Source organism: Cervus canadensis, chromosome 10 (genome assembly GCF_019320065.1).
Source record: "Cervus canadensis isolate Bull #8, Minnesota chromosome 10, ASM1932006v1, whole genome shotgun sequence".
NCBI lineage: Eukaryota > Metazoa > Chordata > Mammalia > Artiodactyla > Cervidae > Cervus > Cervus canadensis.
In genome coordinates this window covers 3,778,239-3,799,801 of record NC_057395.1, presented here as the reverse complement: position 1 = coordinate 3,799,801, position 21,563 = coordinate 3,778,239, and the positions used below count along the sequence as shown (strand labels likewise).

The window sequence follows — 21,563 nt, the reverse complement described above, 5'->3', positions numbered from 1 at the left end:
GCCTCTGGGGTCGTCTGAGGCTCTTGTCATTCATCAGTATTGATGTCAACCTTCATACACCTCCTCCATATTCCCTACCACCAGATACATGAATCTAGCCTGGATGACTATTTTTCCCCAAAAAAGGATTTTTTAAATTATTATGAACAATTTCAAACATAAGGAAAAATCAAGAGGATGAGTAATAAACTACCCTGGTACTCATGGCCCAGCTTTCATAGCCGTTATGGCCAATCTTGTGCTGCCCGCCCTATCCCTGCTCCTCCCAGCCAACCCCTGACTATGCTGAAGTGGATCCCAGAGTCACCTCCTCAGAACAGAAAATGCTGCTGTCACCCAGGATATTCCAAGAATCTCAGGAGCCCTGCACCAGGGCCAGGGTGGGCAATGACAAGCAAGCACATGTTCTCTCATCTCAGAACAACCCCCTTGGATGCCTTTCCCTCAGGTTCCAAGGGATCACTTTCCAAAATAACTAGCTCCATGCAGACCTGGGCTCAGGCTCTGCTTTCCGAGAAAACCCAGGCTGAGGTGCCAGCCCAAGAGAGGGGTGAAGAGAGTTCCAAGAATCCAGTAAAGGGATGAGTCCTGGTGTGATCACCTGGCACAAGACCTCTGTTGAGTTACTCTCTTAGTCTCAGCACTTAAAGCAGCAGTTCCAAACGTCTCCAGCAGAGGGCAGTGGTAGCTTAGCTCTAGATAGAAATCTCAGTGGCCCAAGTGCAGCCATGAAGTTCTATGGAGACCTACAAGACCTTCTAAAACTTAACACCCAAAAAAAAAAGATGTTTTTTTCATCATAGGGGACTGGAATGCAAAAGTAGAAAGTCAAGAGATACCTGGAGTAACAGACAAGTTTGGCCTTGGAGTACAGAATGAAGCAGGGCAAAGGCTAACAGAGTTTTGCCAGGAGAATGCCTCACTGGTCATAGCAAACACCCTCTTCCAACAACACAAGAGATGACTCTACATGTGGACACCACCAGATGGTCAATACCAAAATAAGATTGATTATATTCTTTGCAGCCAAAGATGGAGAAGCTCTATACAGTCAGCAAAAGCAAGACCAGGAGCTGTCTGTGGCTCAGATCATGAACTCCTTATTGCAAAGTTCAGACTTAAATTGAAGAAAGTAGGGAAAACCACTAGACCATTCAGGTATGACCTAAATCAAATCCCTTATGATTATACAGTGGAAGTGACAAATAGATTCAAGGGATTAGATCTATCTGATAGACAGTGCCTGAAGAACTATGGACGGAAGTTCATGACATTTACAGGAGGCAGTGATCAAGACCATCGCCAAGAAAAAGAAATGCAAAAAGGCAAAATGGTTGTCTGAGGAGGCCTTACAAATAGGAGAGAAAAGAAGAGAAATGAAAAGCAAAGGAGAAAAGGAAAGATATACCCATCTGAATGCAGAGTTCCAAAGAATAGCAATGAGAAATAAGAAAGCCTTCTTAAGTAATCAGTACAAAGAAATAGATGAAAACTATAGAACAGGAAAGACTAGAGATCTCTTCAAGAAAATTAGAGATACCAAGGGGAAATTTCATGCAAAGACAGGCACAATAAAGGGCAGAAATGGTATGGACCTAACAGAAGCAGAAGATATTAAGAGGTGGCAAGAATATACAGAAGAACTATACAGAAAAGATCTTAATGACCTAGATGACCACAATGGGTGATCACTCACCTAGAGCCAGACCTAGAGCCTTACTTGCCTCCTGAGAAATCTGTATACAGGTCAAGAAACAACAGTTAGAACCAGACATGGAACAATGGACAGATTCCAAATTCAGAAAGGAGTACGTCAAGGCTGTATATTGTCACCCTGCTTATTCAACTTATATGCAGAGTACATGATGTGAAATGCCAGGCTGGATGACTCACAAGCTAGAATCAAGATTGCTGGGAGAAATATTAATAACCTCAAATATGCAGATGACACCACCCTTATGAGAGAAAGCAAAGAAGACCTAAAGAGCCTCTTGATGAAAGTGAAAGAGGACAGTGAAAGAGCTGGCTTAAAACTCAACATTCAGAAAAGATCATGGCATCTGGTCCCATCACTTCATGGCAAATAGATGGGAAAACAGTGGAAACAGTGACAAACTTTATTTTGGTGGGCTCCAAAATCACTGCAGATGGTGACGGCAGCCATGAAATTAAAAGACGCTTGCTCCTTGGAAGAAAAGCTATAACAAGCCTAGATAACATATTAAAAAGCAGCAATATTACTTTGCCGACAAAGGTCTGTCTAGTCTAAGCTATCGTTTTGCCAGTAGTCGTGTGTGGTTGTGAGAGTTGGACCATAAAGAAGGCTGAAGAACTGATGCTTTTGAATTGTGGTGTGGAGAAGACTCTAGAGAGTCCCTTGGGCTGCAGGGAGATCAAACCGGTCAATCCTAAAGGAAATCAGTTCTGAATATTCATTGGAAAGACTGATGCTGAAACTGAAGCTCCAATGCTTTGGCCACCTGATATGAAGAGCAGACTCATTGGAAAAGACCCCGATGCTGGGAAAGATTGAAGGCAGGAGGAGAAGGGGATGATAGAGGATGAGATGGTTGTATGGCATCACCGACTTGATGGACTTGAGTTTGAGCAACCTCCAGGAATTGGTGATGGACAGCACGCCTCCTGGCGTACTGCAGTCCATGGGGTTGCAACGAGTCAGGCAGGACTGAGCAACCGAACTGAACTGAACTGAATTGAAATGCAGCTAGGTTTGTTGTTTAGTTGCTAAATTGTGTTTCACTCTTTTGACCCCATAGACTGTAGCTTGCCAGGCTCCTCTGTTTATGGGATTTCCCAGACAAGAATACTGGACTGGACTGCCCTTTCCTTCTCCAGGGCCAGGTTACCTGGACTGAAAAACCACATATGCTTTCAAATCCCGAGAATAAAAAGTATATTTAGCAGGTTCAATACTAGTAAGTTTGTTGGATGTTATGAGGCATTGGGGAGGGAAAAAGCTCATAAATATAAATAAAAAATAATATAACTGACCTCATCAGTTCAGTTCAGTCACTCAGTCATGCCCAACTCTTTGCAACCCCATGAACCACAGCCCTCCAGGCCTCCCTGTCCATCATCAACCCCCAGAGTTTACCCAAACTCATGTCTATTGAGTGGGTGATGCCATCCAACCATCTCATCCTCTGTCATCCCCTTCTCCTCCTGCCCTCAATCTTTCCCAGCATCAGGGTCTTTTCAAATGAGTCAGCTCTTCCCATCAGGTGGCCAAACTATTGGAGTTTCAGCTTCATCAGTCCTTCCAATGAACACCCAGGACTTACCTCCTTCAGGATGGACTGGTTGGATCTCCTTGCAGTTCAAGGGACTCTCAAGAGTCTTCTCCAACACCACAGTTCAAAAGCATCAATTCTTCGGCACTCAGCTTTCTTTATAGTCCAACTCTCACATCCATACATGACCACTGGAAAAACCATAGCCTTGACTAGACGGACCTTTGTTGACAAAGTAATGTCTCTACTTTTTACTATGTTGTCTAGGTCGCTCATAACTTTCCTTCCAAGGAGTAAGCATCTTTTAATTTCATGGCTGCAGTCACCATCTGCAGTGATTTTGGAGCCCCAAAAAAGAAAGTCAGCCACTGGTTCCACTGTTTTCCCATCTAATTGCCATGAAGTGACCGGATGCCATGATCTTAGTTTTCTGAATGTTGAGCTTTAAGCCAACTTTTTCACTCTCCTCTTTCACTTTCATTAAGAGGCTCTATAGTTCCTCTTCACTTTCTACCATAGGGGTGGTGTCATCTGCATATCTGAGGTTATTGATATTTCTCCTGGCAATCTGGATTCCAGCTTGTGCTTCTTCCAGCCCAGCGTTTCTCATGATGTACTCTGCATATAAGTTAAATAAGCAGGGTGACAATATACAGCCTTGACATACTCCTTTTCCTATTTGGAACCAGTCTGTTGTTCCATGTCCAGTTATAACTGTTGCTTCCTGACCTGCATACAGATTTCTCAAGAGGCAGATCAGGTGGTCTGGTATTCCCATCTCTTTCAGAATTTTCCACAGTTTATTGTGATCCACACAGTCAAAGGATTTGGCATAGTCAATAAAACAGAAATAGATGTTGTTCTGGAACTCTCTTGCTTTTAATGATCCAGCAGCTGTTAGCAATTTGATCTCTGGTTCCTCTGCCTTTTCTAAAACCAGCTTGAACATCTGGAAGTTCACAGTTCACGTATTGCTGAAGCCTGGCTTGGAGAATTTCGAGCATTTCGTTACTAGTGTGTGAGATGAGTGCAATTGTGCGGTAGTTTGAGCATTCTTTGGCATTGCCTTTCTTTGGGATTGGAATGAAAACTGACCTTCTCCAGGCCTGTGGCCATTGCTGAGATGGACCACAGCCTTGTCTAACTCAATGAAACCAAGCCATGCCGTGTGGGGCCATGCAAGATGGCCAGGTCATGGTGGAGAGGTCTGCTAGAATGTGGTCCACTGGAAAAGGGAATGGCAAACCACTTCAGTATTCTTGCCTTGAGAACCCCATGAACAGTATGAAAAAACCAACCTCATAGTGTGCTTTAAAGACTGCTCTCTGATTTTTCATTCTGGGTGGTCATCAGAGGAAAGGCTCCATATCAGAGTTCTCAAGCTCGGCACTGTGGACATTCAGGGCCAGATGAGGCTTTGTCATGGAGCTGTCTGTGCGATGCAGCTTCTGTCTGCTAGATGCCCATAGCACCCTCCCCGGCCAGCTGTGACAACCAAAATTGTGTCCAGACTTTGCCAGATGTCTTCTGGGAAGAAGGGAGGGACAAGATCACCACCAATTGAATTGAGAAGCTCTGCCCTGGACAATCATCCGGCCGGTTAGTTTATTAGCTAAACATAGCGCTGATGCTGCGAATGAGGCCAGAACCGTGTTTTCACGCCTGCCTTGGGCTGCTCACATCAGAGGGCAGTGTGTACTGAGAGCTCTCAGGCACTGGGCCAAGATCTCCCCACATAACTCAGGGCAGGGGAAGGGGGAGGCTGCTTCTGTGCTAGACCCAGGCCCTCAGAGCAAAGCTCAGCACCATTCTCTCCCCCAACAAAGATTCAGTGCTCAGAAAGCGTTAAAGGGAAATGGGAATATTGTTGAGGATGACCTGAGCAGATGAAGAAAAGCCTCTTCCAAAGACTCTGGCTTTGACGTTTCTGTCCTTTGACCCCAAAGTTCCTTGGCCAGGCCTGGTGAGGGAAGGGCAGATGCTTCTGTCTTTGGCTCTAGCTCACTCCGCACTCCTCACGAGGCAGCATGACTCTTCCAGGGCACCCCATCCTGAGACCCTTATCCAAGAACCCCTTCATCAAACAAGTTTCTTTCTAACAAAGATTTTTCTCCATATTGTTACACCTTCCTTCATCTCATTTTTATAGATAAGGATGTCAAGGGCTTGTTCCCAAATCTCACAGCTAAGAAGTGATGGAAACAGTACTCAGACTCCAGATGCAGAGAAGGAACCTCTGTCGGGGTGCACGATACTTTCACCAGCTCACAAAAATGTTTTCATGTTCATTTCTTCTAAAATCAGAAGAATGTCATCATAAAACATAACTTTAAATTTTTTTCATGGAGGAAGGAACCCATCAAGTCAAAAGTTCTTGGGGTCCCCTAAAGTCATCCTGCACCCCGACATTGGGCTCTGCTCTTGATATACACCTGCTTAATACAGGTCCAGTCTTGGTCCAACATAAAGCTGACCTTAATACTGGCAGAAAAATGTAAACGTACAGCTCTTACCTATTGTGGGGTCATATTATGGTATCATTTTCATAGATTTATTTATTCACTCAACAAACATTTCAAATAGCTTGCTGTAAATGAAAAAAAATTAAAATTTTATTTTTTTTAATTTTAAAATTTTTTTCATTTATGTTTATTAGTTGGAGGCTAATTACTTTACAATACTGTAGTGGTTTTTGCCATACATTGACATGAATCAGCCATGGATTTACATGTGTCCCCCATCCTGAACCCCCCTCCCGCCTCCCTCCCCACCCCATCCCTCTGGGTCTTCCCAGTGCACCAGCCCCGAGCACTTGTCTCATGCATCCAACCTGGACTGGCAATCTGTTTCACAGTTGATAATATACATGTTTCGATGCTGTTCTCTTGAAACATCCCACCCTTGCCTTCTCCCATAGTGTCCAAAAGTCTGTTCTGTACATCTGTGTCTCTTTTTCTGTCTTGCATATAGGGTTATCGTTACCATCTTTCTAAATTCCATATATATGCGTTAGTATACTGTATTGGTGTTTATCTTTCTGGCTTACTTCACTCTGTATAATGGGCTCCAGTTTCATCCACCTCATTAGAACTGAGTCAAATGTATTCTTTTTAATGGCTGAGTAATATTCCATTGTGTATATGTACCATAGCTTTCTTATCCTCTGCTGATGGGCATCTAGGTTGCTTCCATGTTCTGGCTATTATAAACAGTGCCGCGATGAACATTGGGGTGCACGTGTCTGTTTCAGATCTGGTTTGCTCAGTGTGTATGCCCAGGAGTGGGATTGCTGGGTCATATGGCAGTTTTAAATTATTAAACTTTCACTTTAAATACTACATTAGTTACAAGTTATGAAAATGAGATTCTTTTTTTTTTAATTTGAGGCAGTGTGATCTCATTAGATACTTTTCCAGCCCTGGACCAGGGGTGGGGGAATCATGCTCCTCCACTCTTTTACTGCACCATCTCCATACCAGTGGAGATGAGTGATGTCTTAGTCTGCTCAGGCAGCATAACAAAGTATTTCCATAATGGAAAAACCAGAACAAACTTTTTTGCCAACCCAATACCATGGACTAGGGCGCTTAAACAACAGAAATTTATTTTCTTAGAGTTCTAGAGGCTGGAAGTCCAAGGTCAAGGAGCAAGCACAGTCCGGTCCTGGCGAGTGCTTTTCTTCCTGACTTACAGATGGCTGCCTTCTCCTTGAGTCCTCGCGTGGCAGAGAGAGATCTCTGGTGTTTCTTCCTCTGCTTATAAGGGCACCAGGCCCATGGAATCAGGGCTCCACTCTTATGACCCGCTTTAACCTCAATCACCACCTTGAAGGCCCCCATCTCCAATTCAGTCACATGAGGGGTTTGGGACTTCACATGAATTTGGGAGTGACAATCCAGTCCACAGCTGTATTGGTCAAACAATTTATAACATATATCTTTAGTATTTTATTGCAAGTTTGCTCTAAACAACAAAGGAGGAAGGGTATAGTTCCTGGAGCATTCTTTCCAAAAACTTCACCTCTTCTCTGTTTCTTTGCTCCAATCACTACAGAATTTAATGACCTCGTACCCTGATGGTAAGCCCTTCTTTCACAGCTGGAGCTGGTGAGTGATAGCAATTATTTCTGTATGGGATGAGATGGGATGTTTTGGGTTGGGCTGGGTTTTTTCTTCTTTTCTACTCTGAGAATAAGAAAAGGCAGGATTCCCACCTAGGAAGGGTGGCAAATTAATTACTGTGGAAAGAAAATCTATCAGAACTGATTATTCTGTTCAGTGGCTAACATTTCTCAGTAGGCTCTCTTACTTGCTAAGCTCCATTTCTCCACTGTTGGCTATGATTCTGAATAGTCCATTTTAATAAAGATATGAAAAAGAGAAATAAGATTTTTTGAAAATGTACTTAGTGGGGGCACAAAATTATACCATTAATTGTATTTCATTTGGTCTGATCTTAAACTGCCTGAGCACATAGTCCCTCTTGGCTGAATGCACATCTTTCTGATATTAGCATAATGATTGCTTGATGTTGAGATGATTCTCAGATGTTTAATCTGAGATTACTTTTCCCTAACCACCCAGTCTAGAGTCTTCTGGTCACACCATCCGCCATCTCACTTTAATTCTCTTCTCAGCAGTTACAACCCTGATTTTCTTTCCTCTGCTCTTACTTCCTCTCTTGTCTATTTTCTTCCACTACAATTATCAGTTTCATGAGAGCAGGCACCTTGCCTGTCTTCTTCACCTCTCATTTTGAGGACATGTCTGGCATAAAGTAGGCACTCAACCATTATTTATGGAATTAACAAATGAATGAGTGAATGAATGAGTGAGCTCTTGGCAAGGAGGAGAAGGCTTCTTATCTTGGTTCAGCAGTTTCTGGCTTTGCTTGGAAAGCTCTTTACAATTAGTGAAAGGATTACAAAAGGAAGAAAGGTCAAGGAGAAAGAATTCTTAACAGGGAAAGAGAGAGAATGAAGAGGCGGAGAAGCAAGGATGAAGCATGGGAACTCGAGATTTCCCCTTGATGGTGAAAGACCTCTACCCTGAAAACTAGAAGATACTGATGAAAGAAACTGAAGATGATACAAATAAATGGAAGGATATTCCATGCTCACGGATTAGAAAAACTAATATTGTTAATATGCCCATATTAACTAATATTGTTAATACTACCCAAAGCCACCTTGAGATTTAATACAATCCTTATCAAAATTCCAATGGCATTTTTCACAGAAATAGAACAAATAATCCTAAAATTTGTATAGAACCAAGAAAGATTCCAAATCGCCAAAGCAAGCTTGACAAAGAAGAACAAAGCTGGAGGCATCATGCTTCTTGACTTCAAACTATACTACAAGCAACAGCTATCAAAACAGGATAGTATTGGCATGCTGCTGCTGCTAAGTCGCTTCAGTTGTGTCTGATTTTTTGAGACTCTGAAGACTGTAGCCCATCAGGCTCTCTGTTCATGGAATTCTACAGGCAAGAATACTGGAGCGGGTTGCCATTCCCTTCTCCGTGGGATCTTCCCAACCCAGGGATTGAACCCAGGTCTCCTGCATTGCAGGCAGATTCTTTACCATTTGAGCCACCAGGGAAGCCTAATTGGGAAAACTAGATTGCTACATGCAAAAGGCATTGGATTCAACATGTTTAGAGTCAGCATTATATAACATGATGCTGTATAACAAAATATTTTTTTTATTAGAGAACTACTATGCACCTAATAAAATTTTGTAGAGAGAGGTACTGCAAGAAATCAAAAGAAGTATGAGGGTCCTACTCGTTAGAGTGTTCAAGAGTGGACTAAAACTGTCTTCACTTTGGTAACTCAGAAGTGAAGTGAAGTGAAGTGAAGTCGCTCAGTCGTGTCCGACTCTTTGCAACCCTATGGACTGTAGCCCACCAGGCTCCTCAGTCCATGGGATTTTCCAGGCATGAATACTGTAGTGGGTTGCCATTTCCTTCTCCAGGGGATCTTCCCGACACAGGGATAGAACCCAGGTCTACCCACAATGTAGGCAGACGCTTTACCATTTGAGCTACCAGACGGTAGGTCTGAGCCTCTTGGTAGCTCAGAAACAATCATCAATGATTGTCAGAATTTCCTCCTAGGGCCATGCATATTAGAATCACCTGGAATGTTTCATACCAGACCTGCTGAAGCAGAACCTCAGGGTTTGGAGGAATGCAGGTATTTGCAATTTTAACAAGTTCCTCCGTTGATCCTTATACAGAATATCAAGAGGGGGAGAGAAAGAGACAGACCGAGTGATCAAGTAGAAAATATTTCTGTACAGCACACACAAATTCACATTTAATAACCCTCCTCCACTGCTGTTTGTTTTGTCTAGTCCTAAAGTTGCCTTTAACAAGGGAGTAGAAATCCTTGCCCATGAAGCTTGTTTGCTTTTTAAATGATGCTTTGATTTCTTGCTCGGGCTGGGTTTATATTGCCCTTGGCATCCTCTCAGAGAATTTTACTGCCAGTGAGAAAATGTGTCTGTTGACCTCTTTACTTATCCCTTCCACTTTTTCCTTAGATCCTTACTTGAGTTTATTTTTATTTATTTATTTTTTTTTGGCCTCACCATGTGGCATGTGAGATGTTAGTTTCGTGACAAGGTCTGAACCCATACCTCCTGCAATGAAAGTGTGAAGTCCTAACCACTGGATCTCCAGCAAAGTCCCTCCTTTCCACTTTCTGAGCACAACATTGTAGGAGGTAGGTCCCTGACTTTAGATATCTGAAACTCAGAATTGTCTACAGAGGCATGAGGTTGGACCCTGGCTAGACTTCAAGAGCAGTGGAAGAAAATCAAAACGAAAGCTCCAGGGAGAGGACCTTCCCCAAAGGCACAAGTGGTGGTTTACTGTTGTACACACCCCTGCTACTCTGTAACCACCCGCCACATTACCTCACTCCTCAGAAGGAAGGGGCTAGCCGCTCAGGTCCAAGAAGCATCTTGGTGGTTCACTGAAAGGGCTGGGGGTACAAATATAGTGTTGCTGGCCTCCTGGGGTACCTCTTGGGAACCTGAGAATGGTAGGATGAGGCACCCAATATCTGCAAGGCCCTGGGAGGACGGCACTTTAGGAACTTAGCTGGATGTTTTCCACCAAATATTTGCTGGGTGTCTCTTCTCCTAGGGGTTCATTGCCTCCTTGTAAATAGAAGCCACTGTACCCTGAGGAAGGAAGTGGGGTGTCTTTGGGGGTCATCAGTCACTCATGCCAGCCCAACACCCCCAAATGTTCACATATTTCTGGGCCCTGTTCCAGTCTCAAGAAAAGGCCTTTCTTGGTCTCACAAGCCCCAAGCAGCAGAGCACACATGAAACCAGTCTTCTGCCCAAGAACCAGGCTGAATCAGCCCCAAATTCTGAGCAAACCTCTGGTCTACTGGGCTTTATTGTGTTCCCTAGGGAAGTCACAGATCAAGAGCTGGCAATGGAGGAGGCGTCTTAACATTTGGGTCTTCATCATTCCTGGCAAAATGATATAGAGCCATGAAATCTGGATCAAGGCAGGAATGTCTTTAAGACCTTATTATAAAAAAAAAGACCTTATTATACCATTCCTAACAACACACACTTATACTGAATTTTCTCATTGCAACACTGTGTTAAGCACATCACATTAATTTTTTTTCCTCCCAAGCAAGATTTAAGCAACATGAAGGAGCCAGCCTGCACTGAGAAAAGCACCAAGAGTCAGGCCTGTATATTTAGGGTGTCAGGAAAAGAGCTTTTCCAGGTAAGCAAATGCTTTGTCTGTTACCATGTCCATCGCTTCTCCCTGGATTTGCTCCCACGTCTTTAACGGCTCTTTTCTCCTGAGCCCTCTCCCAACATATATTATTTAATAATACAGCTTTTAATTAATATATTTATTTACACCCTGTATTGTTCTGAAAAGCGATTATAGCAACTCACAGCTATACTGCATATGGCAATGAGCACTCATGGATTCGAGATGCACGGGGCACTTCCTATGTCCCTCCTGCACATACGCACAGGTTCCCAGCCGGCAGGGATGGGTGGGGAGTCCGTTTCAACCCTTTGGCACTCCCCTTCCAAGATTTTCTCTTAAATTTGTAGCTGGCTCACCACCTACCCCAATCAGGAGACATTCTCAAACTTGCAGAGATGGGAGTTTTCCCCATTTGTCTCCTGCCAATTTCTCCTGTTATTGTCAATGCTGCAGGTTTCTACCCATTGCCCAATGTTGATTTGACCCTTTGGCAGTGAACTTGATCTTTTTTTCTGGTCAATCCCTTGCTGATAAAATTTTGACCAGAACTGGGAAGAGGGCTGGGATGGAGGCAGACACAGAGGCTGCAGACCCTGCTGTTCTTGCCTGAAGCTCTATTTATTTTTCATGAGTAAATGCTTCTCAGTTTTTTGTCCAGTTTCATGCTGTTTGTGGAGGAGAGGATTTACTGACCTTTACATGCCATAATAGCTGGAAGTCTGGCCTCAGAAGTATTTTCTCAAATGTTTGTGATGCAGCAAGAATGTCCTGGTTTTCTGTTGTTTCCAGGGTCCGGGTGGTTCTACACTTGTGCTTCATTATCTGCCCCACCCTTGAAGGCACTGAGCTTAAGAATAATGATCCTGAAAACCTAAACAAGGCCTTAAATGTGCAATGGAATGTACAAATAGTGCTCAGGCCTGTGTGCCACATCCTCTTGGACAGAAAAGCGTTCATAATAAGGTCCTTATCTTCAGGGCCCCCAAAATCCCAGGGGAGATGGGGAACATGGATACAAAGAGATAACCAACAATGCAATGGCTGGAGCCCATGATAAGCACAGGGCTATTTTCTGTAGGCTGCAAAGGACAAGAAATGATTTCTAGGACTTCCCTGGCAATCCAGTGGTTAAGACTCAGTGCTTCCTTTGTAGGGAGCACAGACAGGTTCAATCCCTGGTCAGGAAACTAGATGCCCTACGCTGCAATTAAGAGTTCACATGCCACAACTAAAGATCCTGACACCACAGTGAAGATTGAGGATGCCGAGTGCTGCAACTAAGACCCGGTGTGACCAAATAAAAAAAAATTTTTAAAGAAATAATTTCTCAGGTTTATGACATTCAGACCCTTTGTGTGGTTTGTTAGGTTTCTTGTCCATTACTAAATGTTACTTGGAATGAAATTGCCGACATTGGAGGGAATAAACTAGTGTGTCCTAATAGAGAGAGAAGAGTCTGGGAGGCGGAGTGCTAGGGTGTCACCTTGCTTATGATGATAAACTGAATCCCACATCCCAGCTCTGCTGCTTTAGAGCTGTGAGATTTGAGAAATCCATTTCTGCATCTGTGCAGTGCAGGAGTGGGGAAGTGGAAATCATCTTTAATTCAAATGCCCTGTGGATCTAAGGGAGGAGAGAGCCTTTCCCTACAGTCTCTAGAAGATATGATTATGTTTGCTTCCACGTATCTCAAGGATTAGTCACTAGATTTGCCCAAAGCAATACTCCCCAGAATGGTTAATTAAGCAGGGATTCTGAATGTTTTAAGTTTATTTTAGTAAGAATATTTTGAAAACCTGATGAAAGATATGACATTTGTATCTGAGCAAAGTAAAGGACATGCTCCTATACACACCGAATGCTGTCTAGAATCACAGGGAACTGACAACCCAGGTGAAGGACTCTCAAGAGAAAAGAATGAAAAAGAAATTATGATGAACTTCAAATCCTTGAATTCAGCTCTGGCTGCTATAGGCTTCTCAGTCTTTTTAAAACAGTCAAAGAAAACCAAAGTGCAGGTCTAAATTTAAAACTAACCTAAGAGAATCTTTTACAGAAAATGAAAATTGCTCATCACTGAAAAAGCTTCAAGAACAAGAAAATCTCACTTTTCACAGAATTCCAGGCCCAAGGGAGGAATGAAAAATTAAAGGCATTAATATTTATCACAGCCAGAGAAGGAAAACCTGCAGGAAATGATGAGTGAGGCTGCAGCAGCAATTATAACCCAAGACAGGAAACTAAAACAGGAGGCTTATCTCATTAGTTAATTTGAATGCAACACCGCAGGGGGGCATTTTGGCCTGTGGCCTCAAAGAAACCTTTAATCCTTCCATAGAAAGAGTATTCAGAGATCATCTGGAGAGTTATTAATGCTCTTTCAAACCTCTTCTCTTTACCCTCTCCCTTTTGGAAAACATAGAAGAAATCTGGTTAGGTTAAGTGAGCATTTTAAATTTCAACTCCTAGAACATTATGTTAAATATTCATTTTGAAATCATGTTACATAGAACCAGCCCATGGGCTAAAGTACAGATGTGTTGGACAGAAGAGAAGAAGCAGAGCCTGGGGGTCCAGCAGGATCATGAGGTTCATGCTCACTGCTGCTTTGGCTTCCCAGGGCTGCCTCCAGGTCAGAGGTTACCCAACACCCAGGGCAGGCACTCCCACATTCTGCAAAGTCACAGGCACCACTCCGGCTGTGTTTACAGGCTCCCTAGTCATCAGTGGGAAGGGCATCCTGCAGAATGACTCTGGGGACAAAACATGAAATGCAATAACCTGTGTGTTCTTCTCTTTCAGGTCAGTGCTTTTTGCAAGCGTTTGCAAGCAGCACCAGAGCCCCCATGTCCTTAGTCTCTGCAGACTGTTTGCCTCAAATCCCAACAGTGATTTTTTTGAATACTGATTCAGGTCCTAATATTCCTTCATAATCCTCCCAACAGACCACATCTCTCTCTGAGGTAATCAAAGTCCTTGTCATTGCTGGATTTCCTGACTGCCTTTTGTTTTTGCGGAGGCGGAGGCATACCACATGGCATGCGAGATCTTATTTCTCTGACCAGGGATCGAGCCCCTTTCCCCTGAAGTGGAATTGCAGAGTCCTAACCACTAGACCTGGAGAAGGCAATGGCAACCCACTCCAGTACTCTTGCCTGGAGAATCCCATGGACGGAGGAGTCTGGTAGGCTACAGTCCATGGGGTCACTAAGAGTCAGACACGACTGAGCAACTTCATTTTCACTTTTCACTTTCATTCATTGGAGAAGAAAATGGCAACCCACTCCAGTGTTCTTGCCTGGAGAATCCCAGGGACAGAGGAGCCTGTTGGGCTGCCGTCTATGGGGTTGCACAGAGTCAGACACGACTGACGTGACTTAGCAGCAGCAGCAGTAGCAGCTACCACTAGCCCACCAGGGAAGTCCCTGGATTCCTTTCTGATGCCCACTTCTCTACTCCCTGCACCCCAGCCCACCTGCCTCCATGCTGTGTCCAGAGTGCTCTGAGCTCACTCCTACCTCAGGACCTTTGCACACACTGCTCCCATGCATAGAGAGCTCTTTCTGAATCCCCCAGTATCTGCAAGGCTCACCCTCACTTCTTCAGGTCTCTGTTCATGTTACCTCATCAGAGAGGACTTCCCAGCCACACTGCCTAAAATAACAGCACTTCTTTGTGCCTCCCTTAACCTTCTTTACTTTCCTTCATAGCACACATCATTCCCTGACATTCCTATAGATCCTCTGGGTTTGAATGGGGATTTTTCTCTTGTTCCCTAATCATATCCCTAAGACTTAGAATGTATCTGACAAATAATAGACATTCAATTAATATTTTTTGAATGAATGCTATTGGTTATTCTGCCTGCTTGGGTGGATAATGATATCAACTATTTTCTTTTTGATAGTGAAATGTCATATATACAAAAATGCACATAATGCATATGTACAATTTAAAGAATAAGTGCACATCCATGTGCTTCCACAAAGTGTACCAGTGATATCTTCTAAAGTGACAACATAGATTTTCTGTCAAGTTTAAGTACTAAATTCTTCTCCATTATCAGTCAGTTAGAATTCTCTTTGACATAAATAGCAGAAAGGCTGACTCAGAGTGACTTAAACAATAAGGAAATTTATCATATAAAGTCCCAATTTTAAAAATTCATAGACAGATACATGTACCCCGATGTTCATAGCAGCACTATTCACAATAGACAAGACATGAAAGCAATGTAAATGTCCATCCACAGAGAATGGATGAAGAAAATGTGGTACATATATACAATGGAATATTACTCAGCCATAAAAAAGAATGAACTAATACCACCATTTGCAGCCATATGGCTGAACCTAGAGATTATTATGCAAAGTGAAGTAAGTCAGAAAGAGAAAGACAAATACCATATGATATATCACTTATATGTGGGATCTAAAATATAACACAAATGAACCCATCTATGAAGCAGAAACGAACTCACAGACATAGAGAACAAAACTCGTGGGCGGCAAGGAAGGGGAGGATAGGGGAGGGATGGATTGGGTTTCTGGGGTTTGTAGAAGCAAACTATTGTATGTAGAATGAATAAACAACAGGTTCTACTTGTATAGCACGGGGAACTATAGTCAATATACTGTGATAAACCATAACAGAAAAGAATATGAAAAAGAATATATATGCGTGTGTGTGTGTGTATATATATTTGCACAGCTGAATCACTGTGCTGTACAGCAGAAGTTGACACAACATTGTAAATCAACTGTACTTCAATAAAATAAATTTTTTTTAAAAAAGAACTCAGGGACTGGAAAGGCAGTGATGCAAGCTGGGATGGTGTTCACAAATGTCTACTGTACCCTTTCACCAAAGTGCTCCTGACCCATGTAGGTCAGAGCCAACACAGTGGCTCACCAATGACGCTCCGATTATACCTCAGTGTGACAGGAATGGATGACAACCTGAAGGAATGACACTTCTAAACTATCTGTTACCGAAACACCAGTCTGTGTACCCAATGCACAGTGAGGTCAAACGACACCAAAGCGTCAGAGTTTGGAGCAGAGAAAGGTTTACTGTAGGGCCACACAAGGAGATGGATGGCTCAAGCCCCCCCAAACCCCAAAGTCCCTGGGAACTCTCAGCAAAGCCCTTTTCTAGGGAAGGGGAGTGAGGGGCGAGTGAGTTGTTGCAAACATTTTGGTGGCAGAGCCTGTGTTCCTGAGGTCAGGTCATGGTCAAGGAATGATGCTCCTACAAACCTCCACCAAGTGAATATTATTCTCTGTTCTGACAAGAAAGGACACAGTCCCCAGGAAGAACCGTCACCCTCTGAGGTCCAATCCTGGCTGAGAGGCGCAGATCTCAGCTGGTGGCTCCCTCAGGGCCAGGTCTCCAGACCCGGTCCAGCCATCATCCCTGAGAAAAAACAGGCATGCGGGATGCAACCAGTGCTCAGGCTCCTCAGGCTGCCTGTAAGGCAGGTGAAGGAAGGGCAGGTTCCGCAGACGGTGACCCAGGCAGACGGCCGCTGCCGTCAGAGGTGGGGGAGAGGGTCACCTCAAGGCCTGGGCCTGGCCAGTGGGTGGCAGCTGATGAGGGCTCTGGAGCCTGCAGGACACGGCCCCCAACCTGTTTCCTGGGCCCCTCAGTTCATCTGCCGACCTGAGGCCAGATGAGCTGGAGGGCCCCTGGGAGAGGCCCAGGATCCGCCTCTTACCTCACTCTTCCGCCTGATGACCACCACTTCCCCGACCACCACTCCAATGACCCTTTGCTGAGCTGGACCGCTCACGGTAGCTCACTGACTGTTGCTTGCTTGGGGGAGGGGCCATTACGGTGCTGACCAATGGCTGAGCGAGACCACTAACGGTCGCTCATTGACAGTTGGTTGCTTGGGGGAGGGGCCATTACGGTGCTGACCAATGGCTGAGCGAGACCACTAACGGTCGCTCATTGACAGTTGGTTGCTTGGGGGAGGGGCCCACTCTGGTGCCAGACCAATGACAGGACTACTAATGGTCCCTGCCCCGCCCCCAGCCTGCCTCCAAACTGCCCAGCTGTTGTCTGGTAATGGGTTGGGGGAGATGGTGCAGAGCGACCCAGATGACTAGGTAGCACTGTACTACATATCCAGTGGACAATGTTTAGGAAGATAAAAGGATATTTAATGGATTTTGAAGAGATTCTATCAAAACATGAACTATAATAGTGAGGACAATAAAGAGGTAAGTCTCAGGTCTCCCAAATGATACCAACTAAATGAGCAGCTGTTAGCTATAATTATCAGAATTATAGTGTGATGAGAAGTCATACTTTCCACAATTTGGGGAAATTTCTATCTCTTACAGACCTATTATTAAAAAGAAAATTATAACAATTTAATGAACCAAGTGAATTTTTTTCCATAAAAAAACAATAAGTAGTTTCCTCCAAGTTGAAAAATTAAAAAGGGGAACTTAGGTCTCAGGTCACTGTATTTCTCGCTTCTAGTAAGTAGGTTGGAGCAAGAGATTTAACAAATATTTACTGAGAACCTAAGTCTTTTTTTCAGCTTGAATGTCCCTGATGGCGTTTTGAGCAAGGAGGCAATGGCTAGCATGACCAACAGTTCTGCACATGGAAAATCAAGGCACTAAGTAGTGAAATAACTCACTTTTGGGGAAAGAATTGAGCCCACTCAACAGGAAAACCTCCAATACTGGCCCATGTTCAGTTATGTTTTGATGTTGGTTGTTTTTTCTTTTTAATTAATTAGTTAATTTGGCAGGTCTTAGTTGTGGCATGGGAAGTCTTTAATTGTGGCATTCGACCTCTTTAGAGGTGGCATGAGGAATCTAGTTCCCTGACCAGGGATTGAACCTGGGCCACCTGCACTGGGAGTTTGAAGTCTTAGCCACTGGACCACAAGGAAGTCTCTGTTGATTGTTTTAAGGGACTAAAGTAAAAAAAAAAGAGAGGAATCAATATTTGAGAATGAGTAAGACATAGGACTCCACTTGGGGATGCCACATTGAGGATTTTGTTCAATTTTTTAACTCAGTTCTGTATCCCACAGTCCATATCTTTATTTCTTTTTGATTTTTTCCTTCTTTATCCAGGGAAGCCTTAAGAGTAGAAATAGCTGGCGGTCCCTGAAGTGATATAATCTGAAGGCCACCTAGGAAAGGCTTTACTCCAAATGCTTTCTCCACCGTTGTCATGAAATTCTACCAATGGAGATCACTGGGGGAGGAACAGATATTGTGCCATCTTCAGGGGTCCCCCACTACATTGCACATATTCCTGGGAGACATGATAAGACCCTGGGTGGTCAAGGCCTGAGTCATGAGAAACAAGTTAGGCAGTTGTGCAAGGGATGGGTGAGCGAGGGAGCTGAAGCTGGGAGCAGAGGTTGAATGGGTTGTTTACTACTATCTTAATCCAGCCTGACCTACAATTGTCTGCACTTCTCCTCCACCCCCTGAGCCCCAGAGCCTTCCTCCCTAATCTAGAACAGTGCCCTTTAGCTCTTGTCATTTCAGAGCAGTCCTTCAGGCTCCAGGCTGGGCCTCCCTCTCCTGGGCCTTGTGCCTGCTCAGTTAGGCTGATGTAGAGACAACTACGCCGCCAGACAAAATGTTTCAAGCACTATAAAAAGAGAAAGAGAGATGGCAGTTGTTTAAAAAAAGAGAAAAAATAGAATTACCATATGATCCAATAATCCCACTCCTAGGTATGTAGCCAAAAAAAAGAAAAACTATAACTTGAAAAGATACATGCATCCCAGTGATCAGAGCAGCACTGTTTACAATAGCCAAGACATGGAAACAAACCTAAATGTCCATCCAGAGATGAATGGATCAAGAAAATGTGGTGTATATATACCCATAGAATATTATTCAGCCATAAAAAAGAAAGAAATAATGCCATTTTCCATTTGGACCTAGAGATCATCATACTAAGTGAAGTAACTCAGAGAAAAACAAATATCATATGATAGCACTTATATGTAGAGTCTAAACTGTGATGCAAATGAACTAATTTACAGGACAGAAACAGACTCACAGACACAGAAAACAAGCTTACAGTTACAAAAGTTTGGGGGGGGTGATAAATTAGGAGTATGGGATTAACAGATACACAGTACTATACATAAAACAGATAAACAAACAAGGACCAACTGTATAGCACAGGGAATTATATTCAATATCTTATAATAAACTATACTGGAAAATGATCTGAAAAATAATATTGTTGTTGCTATTCAGTCACTCAGTCGTGTCCGACTCTTGGTGACCCCATGGAATGTTAGCACACCAGGCTTCCCTCTCCTTCACTATCTCTTTGAGTTTGCTCAAATTCATGTCCATTGAATTGGTGATGCCATCCTATCATCTCATCCTCTTTTGTCCCCTTCTCTTCCTGCCCTCACTCTTTCCCAGCATCAGGGTCTTTTCCAATGAGTTGGTTCTTTGCACCAGGTGGCCACAGTATTGGAGCTTCAGCTTCAGCATCAGTCCTTCCAATGAATATTCAGTGTTGATTTCCCTTAGGATTGGTATATATATCAATCCAATATATGTATATATAGCAATCCTACTCTCTAGTTTTATATATACATATCTCCAAATCAGTTTGCTATACACCAGAAACTAACAAAATATTGTATATCAACTATACTTCAATTTAAAGAAAGAAATATATATATTTAAGGCAAACACAAAAAAGAGAGGAGGAGATGGGAGTTTTGGGGGGACACACAGGAAATCTCCATGAAGAAGCAGCACTCAAGCTGTGAGCTTCAAGGACCAGCAAGATCTTTAAGGAGCCAGGATGAGAGCAAACTGGCAGATGGGGGTGCAGGTCAGGAAGAATTCAGGCCACAGAAGCAGCAAGGATCCAGTGAAGAGGGAATTTGGGGGCGGGAAGCATATGATGATGAATTTGGGAATGCAGCTGAGAAGGCAGTCCTAAGCTTGGCATGTGTGAGCAGGAACCTTTATCGGCAACAGTCACACCTCACCAACTGGGGCTTCACTCAGACTTGTCTGCTTATTAGCCACAAAAGAACTGAGTCATTATTACAGTAGATCCCCAAGTTCTGTTGCATCAAGCTTGGTGGTTCAGTTCCACTTGTGAAAAAAGAAAAAAGGAGACCATTCAATGGCTTCATAATGAGTAAGTGACTTCAGCATTTTTTTTTAATACGACTTTATTTATTTGACTATGCTAGGTCTTTGTTGCTGTGAGGGCTTTTCTCTAGTTGCAGAGAGTAAGGGCTACTCTCTAGTTTTGGCGCATGAGCTTCTCATTGCAGCAGCTTCTCTTGTTGTGGAGCACAGTCTCTAGAGTGTTCGGGCTTCAGTGGTTGTGGCACATGGGCTCAGTAGTTATGGCTCCTGGGTTCTAGAGCACAGGCTCGGTAGTTGTGGCACATGGGTTTAGCTGTACCGCGGCATGTGGGATCTTCCTGGACCAGGGATTGAACCTGTGTCTCCTGCAATGGCCAGTGGATTCTTTACCACTTAGCCATCAAGGAAGCCCCTGATCTCAACATCTTGACATGAGCGGCAGGTGCCATTCTGATCTCCCGTGAAAAAAATGTGTGGACATGTGCCTCATGAGCCAAACCAGGGGAGAAGGGTGGGTCTCTGATGTTTGGGGGTATTTGATGAGCCCCAGGCCTTCCGCCTCCACCCCTCATCCATGGTCTCCTCCCAGTTTGTTTCTTAAGGGAACTGGGTCATCACTTCACATTCTTGAATTGGCTGCCAAGAAGGCTCTGTCCCCGCAGGACAGCGTACGCTGCTCCTGGAGGCAAGCCCTGGTGAAATGGAAGGGCTTCAGATAGCAAACCATGCCCAGGAGATAGTGATCAGACCCCAGGGGGTGGTGGGCCCACAGGCTGGCGCTGAAATGACACACAGCCTTGGCACGCATGGATCCTGCAGTTCTAGTTACTAGATACTTTTTTACTTATTTAAAGATGTCCAGGCAATGCCACTCCCACCCTTCACTGGGCCAGAGGACAAATGCTTTATTTTTTAAAATACATTTAAATAGCCTTTTATCCCTCTATTCCAATGCTTATGGCTTTCTTCAACTGTCTGAAAGCAATTTTGCCAAAAATCATAGTGTGTTTTTCTACTACTGCCTTATTGTAATAATTTGTTATATAGTCACTTAGTCATGTCTGACTCTTTGTGACCCCATGAACTGTAGCCCACCAGGCTCCTCTGTCTATGGGATTTTCCAGGCAAGAATACTGGAGTGGGTTGCCATTTCTTTCTCCAGGGGATCTTCCCAACCCAGGGATGGAACCTGTGTCTCCTGCATTGCAGGCAGATTCTTTACCACTGAGCTACCCCTATTGTAAAAACACCCTGCTTTTATAATCACTCTACCTGCTGGGCAGTGTCCCTGAATTTGCAAAGGTCTTTTATTGAAGAAAACTACAGATGGGGGAGCAGAAACCATATCCTTCTGCAGGTTTTCTGGAAGCCTCAGTTTCTTCTTCTGAAAATGGAATATAAAATGTCATCTAATTAATGAATTGGTATCTGAAAAGTATTTTGAG

At 43.7% G+C, this 21,563-nt stretch overlaps 1 long non-coding RNA gene across 2 annotated transcripts in view; it reads right to left on the bottom strand.

Moving 5' to 3' along the window:
* Window positions 1-21,563, bottom strand: part of LOC122448108 — a 37,305-nt gene that overhangs the window by 1,606 nt on the left and 14,136 nt on the right. Inside the window, exon 4 of one of the 2 annotated variants that reach the window (XR_006271502.1) lies at window positions 21,390-21,502. The exons of the other annotated variant lie outside the window; for it this stretch is intronic. This is a non-coding gene — a long non-coding RNA (uncharacterized LOC122448108). Of the gene's footprint in view, window positions 1-21,389; window positions 21,503-21,563 lie in introns of those variants that run through there. 2 annotated transcript variants of the gene reach the window in all.